The sequence below is a fragment of the Chiloscyllium plagiosum genome, unplaced genomic scaffold, assembly GCF_037043375.1.
Source record: "Chiloscyllium plagiosum isolate Xiang-an unplaced genomic scaffold, Cpla_swu_hap1 HiC_scaffold_13, whole genome shotgun sequence".
Taxonomy (NCBI): Eukaryota; Metazoa; Chordata; class Chondrichthyes; order Orectolobiformes; family Hemiscylliidae; genus Chiloscyllium; species Chiloscyllium plagiosum.
In genome coordinates this window covers 62,498,063-62,522,359 of record NW_028270151.1, presented here as the reverse complement: position 1 = coordinate 62,522,359, position 24,297 = coordinate 62,498,063, and the positions used below count along the sequence as shown (strand labels likewise).

General features: G+C 44.9%; 1 protein-coding gene across 3 annotated transcripts in view; it reads right to left on the bottom strand.

Annotated features, from left to right (window-relative positions):
• Positions 1-23,854, bottom strand: part of LOC122555875 (coiled-coil domain-containing protein 195) — a 36,706-nt gene extending 12,852 nt beyond the window's left edge. For 2 of the 3 annotated variants that reach the window (XM_087993674.1, XM_087993675.1), the window contains exons 1-3: positions 23,802-23,854; positions 21,155-21,236; positions 20,914-21,051 (exon numbers count right to left, since the gene is read on the bottom strand). The gene's annotated coding sequence lies outside the window, so the exon portion shown is untranslated. Of the gene's footprint in view, positions 1-18,641; positions 18,708-20,913; positions 21,052-21,154; positions 21,237-23,801 lie in introns of all 3 variants that reach the window. The other variant, XM_087993673.1, reaches the window with a different exon arrangement.
• Between the last annotated feature and the right edge of the window lie 443 nt (positions 23,855-24,297).

The following is a 24,297-nucleotide window of genomic DNA, read 5'->3' as shown; positions in this document are numbered from 1 at the left end:
TATGCAGACTCTGGCTTAGCCTAAGATGGTGGGCATTAGAATCAGTGACAAAGAAACAGTTTATGCCAGCAAATGAAAGTAATGGCTTTAAGTCTTCTCAATATTTAACATTGGTGATAATTTGCATCAGAAAATGGCTGTCATTGGACAGGGCATAGAATTAGTAGCAAAAGTGCAAAATCTGTGGTAGGAGTCAAAACTCTTACACACTGTATGTCTAGCAAGATTCTGGCACAGACACAGCACTGAGGAAATTGCTGGCCAGTGACCTCCATCCTTTCAGCTTTGAACAGGATGCAGTCCCTCATGAATTTACGCACTGATGATAAATTATGCATCCCAGTGATGTTTAAAATTTGGTCATTTCATCCCAATGTTCTTACTGCTCGCATATTGACCATTGCTGACTTAATGCAAGCATTTGAAGTGCAGCCAGAACAATGAATGCATGCATATTGGCTTCCTGTAGTGAAATTTAGACATTACACAATCATAACTTTAAAAGATAGATATTTTGCTCAGCCACCAACCCACTGTATAGAACATCCATGGATTGGTTTTAAGCACTGACTGACTGGAAGCACTATTTAAGTTGTCATGCTATTACAGATGGTCATTTCATAAGGATCAGTGTTCTCAGTGAATTTCCACATATTTTAGCACACTCACTTTAATTCATGTCTCATAGCTTGTTAATGTGCCATTGTTATATAATACTTTGGCAGAGATGGACAATAGCAGCACCTTCTCTAATAAGGTAGAACAGCACTGGGCCTGTTGGAAGACAGCTGATTAGGGAGATGTTTTATCCTAACCCCAGGGTGTCTTGGGCAAGAGGTTTATTCCTCTCTGTGATGCAGCAGCATTACATCAGGAGACATGATCATTGATCAATGCAGCAATCTGCTGGCTCGGATGATCATGCTTTGTCAGTGATTGTCATGTTCAGGATCACCTTTCAATCTTTTGCCTCTGGCTCCTTCTAAGCTAATAGAGAGGACATCACCTAAATGTCACAGTATACAAAATACAGTTACATCAGACAGGAAGCTAACACCCTATTTGCCAAAAGCAAGCAGTATCGTCTTTTCCCACTGATACCAACAACCAAGATGAGGGAGTTTTAGAATTGCAGCTATGCCTTTGCTTCGCTTGTCTAAAAGGGTTATGGACTGCACTCATTTAGTTATCAAGGCACTGGGAGACTAGCGCCAACATTTCTTAATAAAATGGGGAGACCACTCAATACACAGCCAGCATGTGATATGAGACAAGAGAATTCTCTCTATAGCTAATGTGCTCAATCATTTCTTAACATTACACAGGGATGAATAAAATTGGTCTGATAATGGCATCAATGATAGTGGGGACATCATGAGGAGGCTGATTGAGATTGCCACTCTGCACTGTTGCCTGTCATTTTGTATTATACTATTTCCTGGCCTGCCAGAAGCAGAATGATGTCCAGATCAGTTACTTAGATGACTACATTCTGAATTTATTAACATGTCTGCCACTTTGCCCAAGGATCCCACAGCTGGTAAAGTACAAATCTGAAAATGAAAATTCTCCAAGAACCAGCCAGAAATACAAAAAAACCTTGCAGTAACTCTCCCCTCTTATTTATACATTGACAACCTTTATACAAACAAAATTCTTGGTTGTTTCATACTGCTGGTTTTCAGAGTTCCTCTGCTTATCCAATAATCATTGCTGAGTTTGTCTCTTTATACAGTAAGCTTGTTACTATAGTAACAGACCTCTAATGCTATTGTTTAAACAAAACCACAATCTCCATTCAGTATAGTTTCAAATGGAAACCAATTTCATAATGTTCCTTTTTTTTTAAACAATCTCCCTTCTCAGAGAAAGAACTTTGTATGCTTCTGACAATTTTTGAGACCCTTTTTCAAAGTTCTTCAGGTGAAAAAGATTGGGAAAAGAAACATTTCTCTAGGAGTTTTAGGCTTTGCAGGTGGCATTGGTGAATGGAGCAAGTGAAGTCGGAGCTTACAGATGGTCAAGATTGTATGGAACAATCAAAAAGTAGTGACAGAGGCTGTCCAAGGTCTTCCATATCATACTTCATATTAGATATCAAAATAAAAGCATATGAACCCAAACTGGATCAGTTGGGGACTGACAAGTAAAGGTTTGATTTTATTTTTTTACACTTGTCCAGAACTTAAAATACAGACAACAACTTTAACTACTGCCCATTGGAAGTCAGAAGGTCTTATTCTTGGCTTGAAGATACAGTTGGCTATCTTGAAGTCTTGGGTATATTGGTTCTAACTAGTACCAGTTGTGCGCTCATTATGTCACCTCAGTCCATACTAAACTCTGCAGGCGTTATCTATTAATTCCGACCTGAAAATCTGTCACTAGCAAAGCAGGACTTAGTCAATTGCAGTCAGCAAATCATCTTTCCCTTTTGAAGGAGCTGCAAACATTCTCCATTACCAAACTCTGTGGATATATGTGGGATTATCTATTTGGTGGTATTATCTGAATGGCGATAGATTGGGAAAGGTGGAGGTGCAATGAAAGCAAGAATGCAGGTGCAGCAGGGGATGAAGAAGGCAAATGGTATGGTGTCCTTCATAACGACAGGATTCAAGGGTAGGAGCAGGGATGACTTGCTGCGATTGCATAGGGCATTGGTGAGCACCACACCGAGAGTATTGTGTGTAGTTTTTGTCTCTTTATTTTGTTTTTGATTTTGGTTTTGCTGTCATGTGTACTGAAGTACAGGTACGAGAGTACAGTGAACAGTATACAACGTCGCTACATAAGGCACTATCTTAGGTATAAAATCTTAGCTACCGAAACAGACAAATAAATAAATAAGATAAAGGGTTCAACACTACAGTCTTCTTCGTATAAAAATAGAAAAATAAAGAAATAAAATTAAAATGTCAAACATTCCAGTCCTTTTATGCCTTTGGCCTGCAGGTGCTCCATCTGGGCTTCCCCAAGAGGGCTTGCTGTCTCCCGCACTGGGCATGCTTTCACTTGTGCTAGACTAAGACCCACCCAGGCCTTTGGCCTCGGCTGTCGTATCACCACTGACAGACACCGCCCCCATCTCTCACGACCCCTAATGTCCAACTGCCGCCATCCTATGCTGCTGGTCACCGACAATCATCTGGGCAAGTGGTGGGCCCCAGCCCCTGCCATGCCCTGCCACTGCTGCTGCCTCCAAGGCTCCAGTTTTATGCTTGAAATTGGCACTGGGCCTTCTCTCCTCAGCACAGGGCTCACTCGAAGTCCATGAGCTCCCCCACCGATGCCATCAAGCTCAAGAGGTAAGTAAGGGAAAAAAATAGAAGAAAACAAGTAAAGACAAAAAGAGAGTAGTCAAAAAAGAAAAGAAAAGCAGTCAGAGCAGACAAGCTCTGGCTCAGGAACCCCACTCCTCCATCATCTTGGAAAGACCCTTATCTGAGGAAGGATTTTCTGGTGACAGAGGGAGTGCATCAAAGATTTACCTGACTGATTCCTGGGAGGGAAAATTTGATGTATGAGGACACGTTGGATTGATTAGGACTATATCAATTGAAGGTTAGAAGACTGAGAGTAAGATCTCACAGAAACCTATAAAATTCTAACAGAACTAGACAGAGAAAATACAGGAAAAATGTTCCAGATGACTGGGAATCCAGAACCAGACGTCACAATTTATGGATATGGAATAGGCCATTGAAAACTGAAGTGACAAGAACTTTCTTTACCCAGACAGTAGTGCACCTTTGGATGTATATGCTATAAAAGAAACAGTTGAGTCCAAAATAGTAATTGTTTTCAAATGGAGTTCTTCAGGCTCAAAGGATCAAAGGAAATGAGCAGAAAGCAGGAACACCCTGCTGAGTTGGATGATCAGCCTTGATCATATTGAATGGCAGAGCAGGTTTGAAGGGCCAAATGGCCTACATCTGCTTCTATTGATGTTTTTCTACGTTTCACTACAGTTCTTAATTAATAATACTTATCTCTATCATTCAACCCATATGCCAATGATTTCCTATATGGTTTGGTTTCTTCGTTGTAATTAAAATGAGTGACTCAGGATAATAAAGTGTTGCTGACTGTGCACTCAGATCACACCAGGTTTGTTCTTCCAGCTACTTGTTAATTGTTTCATCAACATCCTTGGCCTCTAGTATCTCCCAAGGAAGAGGAATTATAATTCACTGATTGAGATGTTGCCTGTTCACCACCTGTAAGTTTCATGGAAATCCTGAGATCAGTGATAACTAAAACTATAAGTTCTTCTGTTAGTGCATTGATTAAGTTGTTCACTTCATGTAACTATATTATTTTAAGACAGTTATTATTTCTTAAAAAAAAACTATGAACAAGGCTTTAATCAGATATAAAGATATATCTTTTGATATAAACTGTGTGATTGATACAAAATATCATTTATTTCATTTTGCTGATGAAATAAAGGTTTTCAGAAATTAAAAATTGTAAGTATTTCTGGAGCTATGGTAATTTCTTTTAAAAACAGTTTGTGAGATCTATTTTGGTAGCATTCCTGGGGTTTTTGTTTGCTTCAGGATGGGCTATGATTTAGCAAGATAAACAATCATGCACTAAAGTCAAGTAGAAATTTCGAGAATTAGATTTTGTTTAAAAATGGGGAATCTTGACTTAATATTATCTCAGAGTGAAAAAAAAAGCAGTCAAAAAACAGCAATGCCTGGAAATGAATGTATTGGGCAAACTGGAGCACTGTTCTGAGGTATACAAAGCCAGTCAGCCAAGAATGCATCATCCACAAGTTTTACTTTCTTTTCCCTCTTGAATAGCAAACCCTGATATCTTAAAGGGAGAGAAATTTTATTTTTAATTCTACTTTATTTTGGGCATTTCTGTGACATTCTTAGGTGAAGATGGCTCGATACAGCAGTGTTCCTGAGACAGGGAAAATACACTTTGACTAGATTACTTTTGAGTTTACAGTTAGTGATAGCTAGTGATAAACTCCTGCAAAAGTTACTTTAAGTTGTGTATGCTTACATTCAGGTGTATGATTGCTCTACAGAAAAGCTATCAGTCTTCAAAGCTAGAAGTTAAAGCCACAGTTATCATAAGTCAAGATTAGAGTGGTGCTGGAAAAGCACAACAGGTCAGGCAGCATCCGAGGAGCAAGAAAATCGACATTTCGTGCAAAATCCCTTCATCAGGAATGAGGCCTGTTATCATAAGCCTATTGATATATTAAGAAAACATTTTATTTCTCTGGTATATGTACTCTACAACAGATAATCAAGAGGTCCTTTTGGGTACTATACAAAGGATTTTTATTAATATTTGTAAAATAATGTTTTGGAATCATACTTTTACTGTGTCTTTAAAAATCATTTCATTTGTGCTGCAAATATATAGTACCATTTATTGTATTCTATCTTCATTTCTTTTAGTTAATAAACTTCTGTTTTATTGTTAAAACAAAATCTGCAACGTTCAGTGACAGATCACCTCATTAAAAAAATCAAAAGAAAATATATTCTATCAAGCCAAGTTTCAGTCTGAGATCTGAATTTTGCAGCAAGAATAGCAGCTGCATCATGTTGTCTAATATCTGATGATAATTGATAACTCAATGTATTTGACAAAACTCTTGCTGTAGAACTTTCTATTGCTAATCTGGTCCATTTAGTCACATTTAAATACATCCACTGTCTCATATCTCACTTGTTTTATTGAATATGAACAGACCCCAGCACCCATTTCCTCCGTGAGAATTAATTTATATTGATCTTCCTTTCCATTTCTGACCTCCTTTAGGAGAAAGATCTAGCCATGCCTCTCCCACCAACACACAAATGACATGATTTTTGAACTGGAGCTTCTGAGGTTACTGTGTCTGAGGAGCATTTATTTTGAGATTTCTTACCCCAAGTAAATTTACTCATCACTAGTGAAGTAAGAGTTGACACAGGGCATGCTGACATGGGGCACACAGACACAAGATGGCCGCTGAGATGTAAGTTGGTCACTTAGCACACAAGGTGGCCGCTGAGCCATTACATTGAAAAGTACAGTGAAGCATACACAGATACTGCCTGAGGTCAACAGGATATCAGCACAAAAGACACAGAATATAGATACAGTAATTAGTTTAAGATGGGTGGGGGAGAGAATAAACATCAGCAACGTCTACTGCCCGCTGAAGTGTCTGAGTCCAGCCACCATCTTCCATAGAAATGTTAACTACCTGAGACTGCTTGTATACAAGCGTTAATACCTTCGAATTGCAGTAATTAAAAACAATCTTCCATCGCAGGAAGAACTATCACAACCAATTACTGCAGCAATGGACTTCTGCGTAGCTGCTGAAACTGACAATGGCTCTGTAAATTTCCACTGAAACTGACAATGACTCTAACGTTTTCTGTAAACAAACCATGCTGCACAAACAAAGACTTGATATCTGGACCATTACACCATGGAATGTATACGATATCGTGACATGTGCTCCGAGAGTGAGAGAAGGCTCACAGCTGACAGCCGTGCTGCCAGACGTCTCTCTCTCTCTCTCCCCGGAGCTCCAGTTCCTTTGTATAATAAACTCTGTCGTTGAACCCTGATCCTGACTCCGAGTCTGGCGATTTTCCCCATAACAATTGGCGTAGTCAGCAGGATCTCTAATTCCTGGTGCTCTGGTCAAAGGCCACAGTTGGGGAGCTGGGTAAGAGACACTTTGAATCTGCAAATGGGAAGAGTCAGACCAGGCCATAGACACAGTTTAAAAAGGTATAGGACTGTAATGTGTAACTGGATTGAGTATAAGTGCATGCCTATGGAGTGTAAGTAGGAAAGTGTACTAACTGGTGTGATAGCCAGCTGCATGTGTTGAAATGACCAGACGACAAGGTAGGACAGAACAGATGAAGAAAGGTGGTTGGGACCCATCCCAGACATTAGTACAGCAGCAGAATTGGATTGAAAAAGAAAAATGAAATAAAACTAAAAAGAAAGTAGTATTGTTAGTGTACAAATTAGCAGGCCTATATATTGAACTAGTAGGTGCCTCCACTAGCAGGTGGAGAAAAGACCAAGAATGAATTGAGGAGCTGGCGGATAGGATAAAGGAGCAAGAGTAAAGATTAGAAAAAGTACAGGAGGAAAGGGAGGCTGACTCTCTCCTCTCCTATGAAACTGTACAGCATGGACCAACTGCTCCCTCAGCACAACAGGAGGTACAAGAACAAATCTAGCACCAGTCACGAGAGGGGGGAGACAGAGTTGCAGCCAAAAGCAAACTATAAACCCTTTACCCTGGGAGAAAGGCAACAGATCATGGCCTCCCTGGGCAAATTACAGCCCCGAAGTGCAAACATGAGGTTCTGGGAAGAGCAAGACAGTAAATGGGTAGGGCACTAACTGCACTTGATGGATATACATCAGCTGGTCCGGGCAACCCACGCAATGGACAAATGGAGACAGGTAGCTGGCAGGCCCGAGCCACAGCAGCCCGAGACAAGGGTGGGGGGGGTGGGGGGGGGGGGGGGGGGGGGGGTGGATGGGTGGAATGGTGTTGCCCTTACAGCTGAGATAGATACTCAGTAGGCCTCCCTCACCCATCCATTTTAAAGGAGAGATCCAGTGAGTATTAGGAAATGGTCCCACAAACTGGAGCAAAATCATGACCACTAAACAGCTTAAAGGGGAAGGAGCCTCAGAGTATGGGGAATGATTATTTAGGATATACCAGGAGTGCTCAGGACGAGCAAACACAGATCGTGGGGACTGTGCATTCATTCAGGCTTTTAGAGACGGGCTCTCTAGCACCCATCAATCCATCCTGAAAATGGGAATGATAATATCCCAAAATTATGATGACCTGGTAGAGTAGGCTAACAGAGTGCAGGAGGCAAGAGCTCCTGCAATAAAAACAAAACCCGACAGAACAGTCTGCTGGAACGGAGGCGAAAGCAGATCCAAACTATCCAGCCACAACTGTAGCCGACAGGGACACTTTGCCAGAGACTGTAGGGCCCCACAGCCGAGAAATAGGACAAGGAACAGCATGAAGTACTGCAGCCACTGCAATAGAGCAGGTCATACAAAAACAGTGTGCTGGGGAAAGCGTGGGGTACCTCCAAACAACACCTGGAACACTGTGGAACCGCAGGACTCCCAAGGTCCGCAGAGCTGACAACCAGCTACCCCCATTCGTAAGGATTAGGGAGAGGGGAGAATTTACATGCCTGCAGTAGTTGGAGGTAGAAAGTGAGAGATGCTGGTAGAAGAAAGTGAGGTCTGCAGATGCTGGAGATCAAAGTTGAAACTTTATTGCTGGAACAGCACAGCAGGTCAGGCAGCATCCAGGGAACAGGAGATTCGACGTTTCGGGCACAGGCCCTTCTTCAGGAATGAGCAGAGAGTGTTCAGCAGGAGAAGATAAAAGGTAGGGAGGAGGGACTTGGAGGAGGGGAGTTGGAAATGTGATAGGTGGAAAGAGGTCAAGGTGAGGGTGATAGGTCGGAGTAGGGTGGAGGCGGAGAGGTCAAGAAGAAGACTGCAGGTCAGGAAGGCGGTGCCGGGCTGGAAGGATCCGGCTGAGACAAGGTGGGGGGAGGGGGGATGAAGAAACTGGTGAAGTCCAAGTTCATCCCCTGCGGTTGGAGGGTTCCCAGTCGGAAGATAAGACGCTCCTCCTCCGACCGTCGGGTTGTTGTGGTTTGGCGGTGGATGAGTCCAATGACCTGCATATCCTCGGTGGAGTGGGAGGGGGAGTTGAAATGCTGTGCCACAGGTTGGTTGGGTTGGTTCGTCCGGGTGGCCCAGAGGTGCTCCCTGAATCGCTCCGCAAGTAGGCGGCCTGTCTCCCCAATATAGAGGAGGCCACACCGGCTGCAGCGGATGCAGTAGATGATGTGGGTGGAGGTGCAGGTGAATCTGTGGCGGATATGGAAGTTTCCCTTGGGGCCTTGGAGAGAAGTGAGGGGGGAGGTGTGGGCGCAAGTGTTGCACCTCCTGCGGTTGCAAGGGAAGGTGCCGGGAGTGGTGGTTGGGTCGGTGGGGGGTGTGGATCTGACAAGGGAGTCGCGGAGGGAGTGGTCTCTACGGAAAGCTGATAGGGGAGGGGAGGGAAATATATCCTTGGTGCTGGGGTCTGTTTGGAGGTGGCGGAAGTGACGGCGGATGATGCGCTGTACATGGAGATTGGTGGGGTGGTAGGTGAGGACCAGTGGGGTTCTGTCCTGGTGGCGGTTGGAGGGGCGGGGCTCAAGGGCGGAGGAGCGGGAAGTGGAGGAGATGCGGTGGAGGGCACCGTCGACCACGTCGGGGGGGAAATTGCGGTCCTTGAAGAAGGAGGCCATCTGTGTTGTACGTATTTTGAACTGGTCCTCCTGGGAGCAGATGCGGCGGAGACGAAGGAATTGGGAGAATGGGATGGCGTTTTTACAGGGGGCAGGATGGGAGGAGGTGTAGTCCAGGTAGCTGTGGGAGTCGGTAGGTTTGTAGTAGATGTCCGTGTTGATTCGGTCGCCTGAGATAGAAACAGAAAGGTCTAGGAAGGGGAGGGAGGAGTCCGAGACTGTCCAGGTGAATTTGAGGTCGGGGTGGAAGGTGTTGGTGTAGTGGATGAACTGTTCAACCTCCTCGTGGGAGCACGAGGTAGCGCCGATACAGTCATCAATGTAGCGAAGAAAAAGATGGGGGGTGGGGCCAGTGTAGTTGCGGAAGATGGATTGTTCCACATACCCTACGAAGAGGCAGGCATAGCTGGGGCCCATGCGGGTGCCCATGGCTACTCCTTTTGTTTGGAGAAAGTGGGAGGATTGGAAAGAAAAGTTGTTCAGGGTGAGGACCAGTTCGGTCAGTCGAAGGAGGGTGTCGGTGGAAGGGTACTGGGTGGTACGGCGGGAAAGGAAGAAGCGGAGTGCTTTGAGTCCTTTGTGATGGGGGATGGAGGTGTACAGGGACTGGATGTCCATGGTGAAGATGAGGCGTTGGGGACCGGGGAAGCGGAAATCCTGGAGGAGGTGGAGGGCGTGGGTGGTGTCACGAACGTAGGTGGGGAGTTCTTGGACTAATGGGGACAGGACCGTGTCGAGGTATGCCGAGATGAGTTCGGTTGGGCAGGAGCAGGCTGAGACGATGGGTCGTCCGGGGCAGTCAGGTTTGTGGATTTTGGGCAGGAGGTAGAAACGGGCGGTTCGGGGTTGTGGGACTATGAGGTTGGAGGCGGTGGATGGGAGGTCCCCTGAGGTGATGAGGTTATGGACGGTCTGGGAGATGATGGTTTGGTGGTGGGGGGTGGGGTCATGGTCAAGGGGACGGTAGGAGGAGGTATCTGCGAGCTGGCGTTTGGCCTCAGCGGTGTAAAGGTCAGTGCGCCAAACTACTACTGCGCCTCCCTTGTCAGCTGGTTTGATGGTGAGGTTGGGGTTGGAACGGAGGGAGTGGAGGGCTGCGCGTTCCGAGGGTGAGAGGTTGGAGTGGGTGGGGGGAGTGTGGGAGTTCAGGTAGCGGTTAATATCGCGGCGGCAGTTTGCTATGAAGAGGTCGAGGGCAGGTAGGAGGCCAGCACGGGGTGTCCAGGTGGACGGGGTGTGTTGGAGGTGGGAGAAGGGGTCGTCAGAGGGTGGGCGAGAGTCTTGATTGAAGAAGAAGGCACGGAGGCGAAGGCGGCGGAAGAATTGTTCGGTGTCACTCCGTGTATTGAATTCATTGACCCGAGAACGTGTGGGAACGAAGGTGAGACCTCTGCTGAGGACTGATCTTTCATCCTCAGAGAGGGGCAAGTCTGGAGGGATGGTGAACACACGGCAGGGCTGGGAGCTAGGACCTGGTGTGGGGCTGGAGCTGGATGTGGGGGCGGGGTTAGGCCTGGGGGCGGGGACAGAGGTCGGCTTGGGGGCGGAGTTGGACATGGTGATAGAGACCGGCGGGGGGGCGGGGTTAGTCGCGGTGACGGAACTCGGCCGGGGGGCGGAGTTAGGCGCGGTGACGGAACGCGGCGTGGGGGCGGGGTTAGGCACGGTGATGGAACTCGGCCGGGGGGCGGAGTTAGGCGTGGTGGCGGAACGCGGCTTGGGGGCGGGGTCAGGCGTGGTGACGGAACGCGGCGGGGGGGCGGAGACACATGCGGCGATGTGGTCCAAACGTAGATTGCTGACGTCACTGGGGGCGGAAGTAGCTGCGGCGACCACGCAGACAGAGTTCTTCCCCGTGGCCGCGGAGGTCGCCAATCTGTTGGTGATTGTCTTCATGACGATCGCAGAGCAGGTTGTCTGTGCGGCGATTCCGGAGGCGGTTGTTTGGGCCGCGATCATGAAGGTTGCGAGGTCGGTGGGGGCGGAAGTGACGTCATCGTCGGCGGCGTCTGCGGCTATTGCCGCGGGCGCTGTAGCGGCCGCGTGTGTAATGGCGCCGGACTGGTTTCGGAGGCCGATGGAAGTTTCTGGAACGGTTGAGGAATCCGGAGTTTGGGGGTAAGTGCATGAAAGTTTTTGGTACTTACTGCCTTTAATTTCCGAAATGGCTAGAAAGAACTGTTTGTTCAGTCTATGGATTCTTCTGTAAATGAAGAACAGTAGAGGTCCTTTACAGGTCTGTGAGAGAGTTGTCCTGAGCTGGGGTAGGTCGAGCTGCAGGGAGTGTAGGTACCGGCGCATGGCTGCAAGCGTGGAGTGGAGGATCCGGAGGGAGGTCCGTTGCTGGAGGCTGCGGATTTGTTGCAGGTACTGGTAGTCCTGGTTGGGTCCAAATTGTGTTGGTCGGAAGGTGATCTGGAGTCCATGGGGGATCAGTCGGTTCCGTAGGCAGGTGCTGAGGAAGGAGACATGGCTGTGGTAACGAGTCTGCTTCAGAATATGGCTGAAGAGCTTCTGTGCAGAGGAGATGACCTGGGGTGTGCAGTGAGAGAGGGACTCACTGAGATCTTTGTAGAGAGAGGCAGAGAGCTTCTTCAAGGAAGGCATCCTTGTAAGAGGATTCGCAGTAGGTTGAAATCTTCTAGGAGAAAGTGAGGTCTGCAGATGCTGGAGATCAAAGTTGAAACTTTATTGCTGGAACAGCACAGCAGGTCAGGCAGCATCCAGGGAACAGGAGATTCGACGTTTCGGGCACAGGCCCTTCTTCAGGAATGAGCAGAGAGTGTTCAGCAGGAGAAGATAAAAGGTAGGGAGGAGGGACTTGGAGGAGGGGAGTTGGAAATGTGATAGGTGGAAAGAGGTCAAGGTGAGGGTGATAGGTCGGAGTAGGGTGGAGGCGGAGAGGTCAAGAAGAAGACTGCAGGTCAGGAAGGCGGTGCCGGGCTGGAAGGATCCGGCTGAGACAAGGTGGGGGAGGGGGGATGAAGAAACTGGTGAAGTCCAAGTTCATCCCCTGCGGTTGGAGGGTTCCCAGTCGGAAGATAAGACGCTCCTCCTCCGACCGTCGGGTTGTTGTGGTTTGGCGGTGGATGAGTCCAATGACCTGCATATCCTCGGTGGAGTGGGAGGGGGAGTTGAAATGCTGTGCCACAGATTGGTTGGGTTGGTTCGTCCGGGTGGCCCAGAGGTGCTCCCTGAATCGCTCCGCAAGTAGGCGGCCTGTCTCCCCAATATAGAGGAGGCCACACCGGCTGCAGCGGATGCAGTAGATGATGTGGGTGGAGGTGCAGGTGAATCTGTGGCGGATATGGAAGTTTCCCTTGGGGCCTTGGAGAGAAGTGAGGGGGGAGGTGTGGGCGCAAGTGTTGCACCTCCTGCGGTTGCAAGGGAAGGTGCCGGGAGTGGTGGTTGGGTCGGTGGGGGGTGTGGATCTGACAAGGGAGTCGCGGAGGGAGTGGTCTCTACGGAAAGCTGATAGGGGAGGGGAGGGAAATATATCCTTGGTGCTGGGGTCTGTTTGGAGGTGGCGGAAGTGACGGCGGATGATGCGCTGTACATGGAGATTGGTGGGGTGGTAGGTGAGGACCAGTGGGGTTCTGTCCTGGTGGCGGTTGGAGGGGCAGGGCTCAAGGGCGGAGGAGCGGGAAGTGGAGGAGATGCGGTGGAGGGCACCGTCGACCACGTCGGGGGGGAAAATTGCGGTCCTTGAAGAAGGAGGCCATCTGTGTTGTACGTATTTTGAACTGGTCCTCCTGGGAGCAGATGCGGCGGAGACGAAGGAATTGGGAGAATGGGATGGCGTTTTTACAGGGGGCAGGATGGGAGGAGGTGTAGTCCAGGTAGCTGTGGGAGTCGGTAGGTTTGTAGTAGATGTCCGTGTTGATTCGGTCGCCTGAGATAGAAACAGAAAGGTCTAGGAAGGGGAGGGAGGAGTCCGAGACTGTCCAGGTGAATTTGAGGTCGGGGTGGAAGGTGTTGGTGTAGTGGATGAACTGTTCAACCTCCTCGTGGGAGCACGAGGTAGCGCCGATACAGTCATCAATGTAGCGAAGAAAAAGATGGGGGGTGGGGCCAGTGTAGTTGCGGAAGATGGATTGTTCCACATACCCTACGAAGAGGCAGGCATAGCTGGGGCCCATGCGGGTGCCCATGGCTACTCCTTTTGTTTGGAGAAAGTGGGAGGATTGGAAAGAAAAGTTGTTCAGGGTGAGGACCAGTTCGGTCAGTCGAAGGAGGGTGTCGGTGGAAGGGTACTGGGTGGTACGGCGGGAAAGGAAGAAGCGGAGTGCTTTGAGTCCTTTGTGATGGGGGATGGAGGTGTACAGGGACTGGATGTCCATGGTGAAGATGAGGCGTTGGGGACCGGGGAAGCGGAAATCCTGGAGGAGGTGGAGGGCGTGGGTGGTGTCACGAACGTAGGTGGGGAGTTCTTGGACTAATGGGGACAGGACCGTGTCGAGGTATGCCGAGATGAGTTCGGTTGGGCAGGAGCAGGCTGAGACGATGGGTCGTCCGGGGCAGTCAGGTTTGTGGATTTTGGGCAGGAGGTAGAAACGGGCGGTTCGGGGTTGTGGGACTATGAGGTTGGAGGCGGTGGATGGGAGGTCCCCTGAGGTGATGAGGTTATGGACGGTCTGGGAGATGATGGTTTGGTGGTGGGGGGTGGGGTCATGGTCAAGGGGACGGTAGGAGGAGGTATCTGCGAGCTGGCGTTTGGCCTCAGCGGTGTAAAGGTCAGTGCGCCAAACTACTACTGCGCCTCCCTTGTCAGCTGGTTTGATGGTGAGGTTGGGGTTGGAACGGAGGGAGTGGAGGGCTGCGCGTTCCGAGGGTGAGAGGGTGGAGTGGGTGGGGGGAGTGTGGGAGTTCAGGTAGCGGTTAATATCGCGGCGGCAGTTTGCTATGAAGAGGTCGAGGGCAGGTAGGAGGCCAGCACGGGGTGTCCAGGTGGACGGGGTGTGTTGGAGGTGGGAGAAGGGGTCGTCAGAGGGTGGGCGAGAGTCTTGATTGAAGAAGAAGGCACGGAGGCGAAGGCGGCGGAAGAATTGTTCGGTGTCACTCCGTGTATTGAATTCATTGACCCGAGAACGTGTGGGAACGAAGGATGCTAGATGCTGGTAGACACAGGAGAGAGCGTATTTATCACCAACTTACCCTTACCCCACACAAATAAAATGACCTACCTTACTGGGGCAGGAGGGGATAAGACATCCACTTATTTAAACAAGACCAGCCTCATGGAAATCAATAACATATATATCCCTATGAGATTTTATGTGTGCCACATAATGAAGGCACCATAATGGCAAACAATCTCATGAAGGAATATGAAGTCTTGATTGACTGTGCAAAACGAAAATTGATCTGGCCAAAACAGGATGATCGAAAGACCGAGATTGGGAAACTTACAAGTCACCTCAAGACTATTAAAGTAGCTGCAGCCACGAGTAGGGACTGGAATCTCGAAAAGGAGGGGATTCAGAGCCATCTGCGCCTCCATCCCCGAGGCAGAGGCAGAGGCAAAGCTAGAGGCAAAGCAAGATACTTTGAATCTGCAAACGGGAAGAGTGCCTGAGCCAGATCATAAGCCCCACCGGCAATACCCAGTCAAGCCTGAAGCAGAGAAAGCAGTCATGGAGATAATTAAATGTCTAGTAAAACAGGGACTCCTGAGAGAAACCACGAGCACAACCACTTCCCCAACATGGCCAGTAATAAAGCCTGATGGGAGCTACAATTGACTATATGGGGCTAAGCAAGGTCACCTCCAATTGCAGGAGAATCGACATTTCGGACATGAGCCCTTCTTCAGGAATGAGAAGAGTGTGCCAAGCAGGCTAAGATAAAAGGTAGGGAGGAGGGACTTGGGGAAGGGGCATTGGAATTGCGATAGGTGGAAGGAGGATAAGGTGAGGGTGATAGGCCAGAGTGGGGGTGGGGGCGGAGAGATCAGGAAGAAGATTGTAGGTTAGGAAGGTGGTGCTGAGTTCGAGGGTTGGGACTGAGACAAGGTGGGGGGAGGGGAATGAGGAAACTGGAGAAATCTGAGTTCATCCCTTGTGGTTGGAGGGTTCCTAGGCGGAAGATGAGGTGCTCTTCCTCCAGCCATCGTGTTGCTATGGTCTGGCGATGGAGGAGTCCAAGGACCTGCATGTCCTTGGTGGAGTGGGAGGGGGAGTTGAAGTGTTGAGCCACGGGGTGGTTGGGTTTGTTGGTCCGGGTGTCCCAGAGGTGTTCTCTGAAACGTTCCGCAAGTAGGCGGCCTGTCTCCCCAATATAGAGGAGGCCACACCGGGTGCAGCGGATGCAGTAAATGATGTGTGTGGAGGTGCAGGTGAATTTGTGGTGGATATGACAGACAGGTAACTGGAGAGTCAAGAGTGAAAAGAAACCTTTGCTGAGGTCCCAGCAACTGGGAGCCACGTCCTCACACAAACCCTGCCTGACAAACCAGGCTTTGCCTCAAAATGGAACGGGCCCAACCAAGTTACAATCAGTGGTGACACCTAAGCCTGTATAGACATTAGGAGAAAAGACACGTGGAAGCACTAGACCCAACTCAAACCGTATAAGGACCCTTATGAACGGACTAATATGATTGACCTGCCCCCAGGCACACACAGGAACTGCAAGCAAGGCAGTGACCAAGGGGAGAGCACCGAGTCCACAATCAAGCAAACCATCCAGAGGCCCAGATGAAATTGCTGATGAGACACAGAAATCACCTACTGTTGCCAACTTCCAGGTACCATTAAATAAAAAAAGGGACACTGGCTATTAATCTCATTTAACTTTAATCATATATATACTTGAGTATGTATTACTGTTTCTAAATGTTGCAATAGCCAGAAGCCTGTCGGGATTTGATGATAACCTCTTTTACAAACCCAGCTAAATTTACATGGCAACCAAACTGTCTGTTATACACTGGCGCGATCACTCAAATCCTTATTTGTGGCCACCCCTGTGTGGACCCCTGGCAACTTATACACAATAGATATCTCAGGCCCACCATGTAAGGCACAGCTTGGGAAATAGAAAAGGGAACTCCAGGATAGGTATGTGGAATTGGTCAAGCCCACCGGCTCAACAGAGGGAGGGAAAGACCTATTTAAACATCGCAGTTTACCCACTCGGTTTCACGGGGCAGGGATGGGGATGTGTTTATGCCCTAGTACCTAGAAACAGTTCATGTGTTAGACACAATGTACTCACCAGCACTTTACAATAACTCGGGGACAACATACCTACACCTGCAGCAAGCAGGCATGCTTGAACGTGACTGCAGGAAGGCAGTTTATATGCAGACAGTGCAATGGCACTTATGTAAGCTCTGCCACATGGACAAACCCTTTGATACCTACCAGCTGGGAGGAACAAACGGGGAGTCAGAGGCGAGATGGGTAGACAAAAAGGCCCAGGAACAGGACACTGTATGCTATCAAACAGCGAAGGGATTTGTTTACTTATTTATGGGGATTTATGTGACTGACACACCAAACCTCCCGAACCTTTTCGCAGTAGGAATGATAGGACCCCTCAATGTACCACGCCCCAGTGGGGGACATTTTCGGAGAAAAATACTGACCAGCTCCATTAGTTGAGAATTCTGAGCTGATTGGCAAATTCCCACCATGCTTGGATCATCCTTGGGGTATATGTTTTTGGGATTGCTGTCTTGGTGGGGGGGCGGGGGGGTGGCAGCAGGGGTCGTCAATGCTAAGAACCGAAACTACATTGTGTGTGGATTGATAATCTTAAGGAAAAATATATCAAAGGCTCTATATGCAATCAATAGTGAATTGGCTGAACTCAGACTTTACACATAGCAGACATTCTACGCGGTGCATTATCAGTTAGCCCAGCAAGGAGGACTATGTACAAGTGTATAACCCATGTTATTGACGATTCTTACAATATTACACAGGCAATCAAAAACATTCGGGACCAGCTAGATGACTTCAGACAAGGAGCCACAGGAGGAGAGAGCTGGCTAGAATGGCTGGTAGGCAAATCCTGGAGACCCTATTTGGCACACAGGATTGTTCTCCTTATTTCACTCATACTGGTATTCTGCCTAGGCCTCAGGTGTTTAAAGCTTTGCTGTAAGGTGCTACTGACGCGGGCCATGCCAGGAGCAAGTGTCACTACAGAAGAGCCCCCAAAGAAACTTGTACTCCTTGACATCCACAGAGACACAAGATGGCCGCTGAGCCATAGGTTGGTCACTTAGCACTCAAGATGGCCGCTGAGCCATTACATGGAAAAGTACAGCAAAGCATACACAGATACTGCCTGAGGTCAACAGGATACCAGCATAATAGACACAGAACATAGATAATTAGTTTAAGGCAGGTGGGGGAGAGAATATACATCAGCAATGTCTACTGCCTGCCAAAGTGTCTGAGTCCAGCCACCACCTTCAACAGAAATGTTAGCAACCTGAGACAGCTTGTATACAAGTGTTCATACTTTCAATTTGCAGTAATGGAAAACAATCTTCCTTCTCAGGTAGCATACTCTTGACCAATTACTGCAGCAATGGACTTCTGCATAGCTGCTGAAACTGACAATGACTCTGTTACATTCCTCTGAAACTGACAATGACTCAGTAATGCTTTCTGTAAACAAACCATGCTGCACAAACAAAGACTCAATATTTGGACCATTACTCCATGAAATGTATAAGATATCGTGACATGTGCTCCGAGGGTGAGAGAAAGCTCATAGCTGACAGCCATGCTGCCAGACGTCTCTCTCTCTCCCGGAGCTTCAGTTCCTTTGTACAATAAACTCTGTCGTTGAATCTGATCCTGACTCTGAGACTGGTGATTTTCCCCACAACACTAGCAAGAGACAAATACTCAATTGTGAAGTCACAAAAAGCTGCTATCTTATTAGCAATAGTTTATAATGAAAAAGAGAAAAAATGTAACAAAAAAACTCTGTGGATCATTTGCTGAAAATCAAACTCTGAATTGTCAGAAAGAATGTTACCATTCTAAAATAAATGAAAAGCTGTGAGACCATTCTGAGACACTGGGTGCTTTCTATAGAGCATACCATCAAGTATTTTCCACTGAGAAGTAACAATAATTACAAAGGTTGGAGTTGTTACTCAAACAATGGATAACTATTCATATAGTGTACTCCCTTAAACAATGAAAATTCAGAATTGTCATCTGTCCAAATTGTAAACAAGCATTATATCTGGATGGTAATTATTTTTTACCAAATAAATTTGAGCCCTAATTCACAACATATTCTACAGGATTGTTTTTAAAACTACTAAATATCTTTTACCTGCTCAGTAATTCTGTAAACATGTGGGAACTTTGATAAGAACATAGCAAAACCAGTAAGAAATTCCTGAGGTAAAAGAAATATAGATTAGAAAATCCACAAGAAATGTAAATAAGTGGTTGGCCAAACTCTAAGCTGTCTATATCCATGAATAGCTTCTTGAATATCAAGCTCTGACATCTTTTCACACTTTCACAAAATTGCCCAGCAACTGTCTTGGTCCAGCTGGTGTTATGTAAAGTTACTGCTAACATTCAGCAGCCAGTCTGCAATGGAGGAATGAGTGAAATGTAACAAAGAACGTACTATGTCATGGTGGTTTGGATGTTTGAGTATATTTTCCTTTTAACAATATATTGTGCAGAGAACTAGCAACGATGAAGATAGGAATTGTTTTTTTGGGAAATACAATTGGCAATTAAACTTTTATAATGTGGGAATGAATGGATCAATAAAAATTAATCTGATTTGTCAATTTTTATCCATTGTTCTGTTCCTGAGGATGTAAAAGTAATGGTGAAGTACACCTTATGTTATCGGTTCTTAAATGTCGTTTTATAAATATGTATTGAGCAGCTTTGTTACTAGTAAAGCCAATAGAAGCTGGTCAGAAAACTGTTGGCAGACAATGCAAACATTTGGTATGAGTCCTTTGCTTTTGCATGTTTATAGAAAAAATATTATGAAAGGAATTGAATTAAATGTCGATAAAAGGTAATTAACAATGCAATGACTTATTATATGTTTCTTTACCACACGATGTGATAAAGAAATGCCTGTTTAAATTTTTCATCATTTGAACTGAGGTACTATCTTCCTAGTAATTGGTAAGTTGAGTAACAGAAAGAAAACATTCCAAAATTAAGTGCAAAGTCAGCATTTTCTTTGCAATTTCTATCTCTGACCATGTAGATTTCTGATCAGAATGAGAGAAATTTGGTGCAAGTTCTATATCATCTACAAGTGGCCACTGGCAATGGTTATGAATATCCTGCAGTGTGATAGAATTTGTTCACAGCATGAAATCTAAACCTTTGTCTGCATTTAAAAAAATCACAACATGGTATTTTAATAATCACACTTCTGTTGTCAGTCAAAAGCTATTAATAGAAATAGTGTTTGTGCAGAAACTAAATCTACCTACAGCAAATACTATAGAGCCATAATGTTTAATTCCTTGGTATTAACTTGTGCATTGCATCCCTGGCTGATCTGTAGGTATTACAGATGGAAAGTACAATTGAAAAGCACCGAGCTGACAACTCAGTCAAATAATCTAACAAATTGTGATTTTTTTTTCCTTAATGGGAATTGTTTTTATCATTTAGAATTTATTTGTTTTGTTCATAGATATTGACTGTAGACCTAGCTTCAACCATGCTACAGAAAACATTTTGTGTGTGTATGATGTGGCATAAAATACTGATTTTAAAAATGTCTAATATCAGAATTAAGTTTCTGTAGTGGTGTTAAGGAATATATCTTCCTTTTCACATTTTTTCTCTCTTGCTTCCTTCTTCTCTTAATATAGTAAAACTGATTCAAAACAGATTGAAAGTAAAAAACAGAGAATGAAGATATGGATGTTCACTACATTAGTGAGATCTCAAAGTAAGGAAGACTAAAAAAAAATCAAGTCCTAGATAAATCTTTATTTTGTCTCCAGTGGAAGACAAATTAGATCTGTTTTAAAATAAATTAAAAGTAAGTTCAACTTATATAATTCATATTTATTCACCCATGTAAATCTGTCAAAAGGACACTTGACAGTTTTCTACTTTTGCATATGTTGACTAATCATGGAGTAGTCAGCATGGGTGCTCAAAAGCTGTCTAAAGTCATTCAATATTCTTTTGTCTATTCTTGATACGCAGGTCAAACAATTAAGTAACCCATTTTAGTGTCTACTTTAGTGAAAGCAGATAATTAGGTTTTCATTATCGTATTGATAATATGTCAAAAAATCCAATAAATGGCAAAAGGTAAATGTTATTTTAAAAGCCAAGTTATGCAGCATTTACTGATTGCTTAATAGAATGGTAACAAAGATAAATCTTTCAATTAGAGCAGCAAAAGGTGGTTTTAAACATTGTGAACCCCACCATCAGATTATAAGAACTGAGGTATTTCCTATATTCACTTATTTTATAAGATTTTAACAGAGTTACATGTAAAGTACAGTCAGTTTAGAGTAATATGTTTCATATCTTACAATAACTCTAAGCAAGTAAAGACAAAAAACAGAGCAGAATGTTATTCAAGAACTACTTACGGCAACAGCTTGTGAGCTTGATATGGCTGAGACCCACATCTGTTATTAATCAGCTATCATGAATTGGAGTTGCATTACCCTCTGTTCATTGATTGACATTTTTGCTACTTGTGCCAGAAACTTGAGAATTTTACAACACTGGAAAAATAGAGAAAGTGAATGATTGTATGTGTGTCAGAGTTCAGCCTTGTAACAATGTTTGATGAAATACAGCTTTGATGTCATGAGTAGGTATTCTTACCTTGACAGTCCAATTCAATTCTTTTGTCCATGTTTGGACAAAAGGTTTAAAGAGGTCAGGGTCTAAATGGTCTTGGTGAAACCTAAACAGAATATTGGTGAACTGGTTATTTGTGAGTAAGTATCACTTGGTAACACTACCTGCAAAACATTACATCACTTTGCTAATATTAGACTGATAAGACAGTAATTGACTGGGTTGGATTTATCCTGCATTTTGAACACAGGACTTAAAATGACAATTTTTCACCTTGATGGCATATGCCCATTAATTGTTGTTTTGGAACACTTTGGCTGGAGGCGCAGTTTGTTACTGAGCATAAGTCTTCAGCATTCCAGGAATTGTCTGGAACTGAAATCTTTAGCTGTATCCAGTCACTTAGTAGTTCTCGATGCCACATGGAGTGACTAAAATTGCGCAAAGAGTGGCTTCAGTAATAGCGAAACCTGAATGTTCTGAGGTGAATCATTCACTAGGTACTTCTTGCTGAAGATGGCTATGCATACTTCAGCCTTAGTTTTGAGTTTGTGAGAGCTGTAATTCCCAGTGCCTTTCTAACAGACATCTACTATAACTCTACTTGACGAATGCTGGGTCAGTGAAAGATTAAGTCTAAGGTTATAACAGTGATGGCCCTGCTGAGGTTTGAAAGGATGTCCATGTGGCAACAAAACATCTTTTCACCCTTTCCAAAACATTCTGTGTATATGGGTGGATGGAGGAGAGAGGTTTTTAAATGGGTGTTATGCCCTGATTATCATACACTTCTGGCTCAAATTGTTTTTAAAGATGGCTCCACGATCCCCTGAGTATTATCCCAACCTGATGATGCTGTAGCTTTAAGAGGTATATTTTGTCCTGGTTTATTTTAAGAGAGAGATGAACGGGAGGCATGGAACAGTCTGTGTTAACATAAACAGCTTGTGAGGCTTTGGGTCTTTTTTCTAAAGTCGGAACAATAGGAACAGTCTGGATGTGTATGGCCAGCTCTTACAAACCAGGATTTCTCTTTTTTTTTCATTTTTTAGATTCAGCTTTAAGCAGTTGTTGTTGAAGTCTCAACATGGTTGGAAGTTGCAGTAAATGCCTCCTGACTGCTACTCTCTCTGAGTTTTCACTTGATAGTTTTTCTCTGTTTCAGCTGCTGAATTGCTTGTGAGACAATCTGTTTCTGACTGACTTTTTGACGAGGAACTGTGTTTATGGGATATTGCTGTATTGGAACAGTTAATGAGGAATAGTTACTGTATCTATTATTCTGTCAAGTTTTTCACTAGAGCTAAGATATTCTAAGTTCTTCTTTCTATTGTTGTATTTTAACTATAGTGTTTGAATAAAATGTGTTTTGCTGAATATCAAGTAGGTTGACCAGTCGAATTGCATCTGGAACACAGTACTTACATTTGCCTTTAAAATAAGAAATTAGTGTCGAGGCTACCTTCTTAAAATATTTAGAAGGGGTCCAGTCTGGTCCATAACACCCATCTAAAATACAAAAAGATATCTGTCAAGTGTTCTTGTGGAATGTGGCAGAGCTCTATAAAACTGGGCACATCAGGACTCTCCATATCAATATTAATTTTACATATTGCAAAAGCACAAATTCTTGTCTGAATTTTTTGACATTAAATTAGAAATATCCTTAAAATGATACCTTTTGAACTTCACACAATTTAATGCTTAATTCATACGACCAAAGAACCAGTGAGATGCTGACAATTTCTGGTCAGAAAAATCTGATGAGGTACTGTGAACACACATAAAATATCGCAAATGTGGACATTACTGCACTCATTTTTCAGTTACTTAGTGACATCAACGTGCCTAGTTTTGTAGAGCTTTGTAACACTCACAAGGGCACCTGAAAAACACATGGTAGTATTTTAGATGGGATAACATTCAGGAAATTTTGGAGCCATCTTTACAAACATAGCGAGCCACACGTTTATGATTATCAGGGCATAAGATCCATTTAATCATCTCCAGAAATCCCTTAGCAGTGAGTATAACATGCAGTGGGATTGCACTTCTCAGGGTTTCCTGGTATGGTTAAGGTCTAACTAGCTGTCCTTTTTAAAATTCATGCATGGGACACGGGCATCACTGGCTGGCCATCATTTTATTACCCATCCCTAGTTGCCCTTGAGAAGGTGTTGGTGAGCTGCTGCCTTGAACCGCCACAGTTCACGTGGGGAGGGAATTCCTGGATTTTGACCCAGTGACAGTGAAGGATTGGCAATTTATTTCCAAGTCAGAGTGGGTGAGTGACTTGGAGGGGAACTTGAAGGTGATGGTGCTCCCATGTATCTTGTCTTTCTAGATGGAAGTGGTTGTGGGTTTAGAAAGTATTGTCAATCTTTGGTGAATTGCTGCAAAGCATCTTGTTGACAGCACAGACTGCTGCTACTGAGTGTCAGTGATGGAGGGAGGGTATGTTTATGTCTGTGGGGCCAATCACTTATCTGTCATCCTTCTGTCCTCCCCAAATCCACCCAGCCACGACAGGGCCTGCCTAATGGTTGCTGTTACTGATGCGAGTGGCTCATATTGTTTTAAACAAAAATCACTGAGATGCCTTTGGAGGCATAACAGGAGTCTTCAGTTTTCTAGATATTAGGATAAGACTGAAGCATAAATTTTGACTAACCTTGGACCTTCCCTTTATTGCACATATGGCAACTGCATCATCATTGTACCTGATGGAAGAGAACTACATTTAACCAATGTCTCTGAGTAGCCATTTCAAATTTAAATAAAGAGTGGAAAACAGTTTAGACCAGACTTAACATATCTTTTAAACATAAATATTTAGAAACAAAAGTCTAATTGTTTGAAAATTAATTGTAGGAAAGAACATCTCAGTGTTCAGCACAATTTCTTGCCTTCAGAGAAAATTAGCTAATTATACATTTGGCACATTTTCATTCGAAATAAACTGATGATTTAGGTGTTGCTATTTATTTTTATGTTACTTGCCTTTCTGCAATCTTCTTCACATAGTATCTGGAACAGTTGCATCTCAATACAAATAGGAAACCTCTTTTACTGCTGATAAACACATTGACAATGGTAGACTCCGTGATTTCATGAATAAGTAAAACACAGTATTTGGATTGACCCTATATATAGGTCTTAGAAATAAA